Genomic DNA, 822 nt, shown 5'->3' on the forward strand with positions numbered 1-822 from the left:
TCTGGTAGAGTTCTTATTATCAATCCATTGAGGGTAGGTCAAATGTGTACTATCTCCAAGTTTAGTTGTTCTTGTGCATCTCCCCTCACTTAATATCAGCTGGAGGCTTCACTCAAAGCTCTAGCCCTCCATGACTATTTCCTTGTCCATGGGCTCAGGAGTTCCCAGGTCTCACCATATTTTGGACCAACAGACTAGGAAGAAGCAGAGATAAGCTCATTCTGAATGTTTAGTCACTGAAAATACTTATGAATAGCATAGAAACATTGTCTGATAAAGTGTCAGACATATAAACATTATAAATATAAATTATGAATAGCAGGAAAGTATTGTCAGGCAAAGTGGCTGAAGATTAGCCCCTCAGATTGGAATATTTTCAGTATACACTAGAGAAGTGCTACCTCTTAACAGTAGAGTTGACCATGATGATATTAATGGAGTCAAGTTTTCAGGACCTTTAATAATTAAAGAACATCTAATGTACTAAATACGAATCCAGGAAAACAGGAATTTGTAAAAATTAAATGGAATGCGTAAAGATTGATATCCTAGGAATTAGTAAGCACAAATGAACTGTTATTGGCCATTCTGAATTTTACTATGCCGTGAATGAAAATTTTAAGAAAAGCAGTGTAACATTCTTCATGAAAAAGAACATTTCAAGTTCTGTCTTGAAATACAGTACTGTCTATGATAGGATAATATCCATATGCCTACAAGGAATACCTGGTGTGGTGCTATAGGATAAACACTGAACTGTAAAACAAAAGGTCAGCAGGTGAAACCCACCAGCTGTTCCTTAGAAACGCTGTACAGGAATGG

This window comes from Chrysochloris asiatica, unplaced genomic scaffold (genome assembly GCF_000296735.1).
Source record: "Chrysochloris asiatica unplaced genomic scaffold, ChrAsi1.0 scaffold00016, whole genome shotgun sequence".
Lineage (NCBI taxonomy): Eukaryota > Metazoa > Chordata > Mammalia > Afrosoricida > Chrysochloridae > Chrysochloris > Chrysochloris asiatica.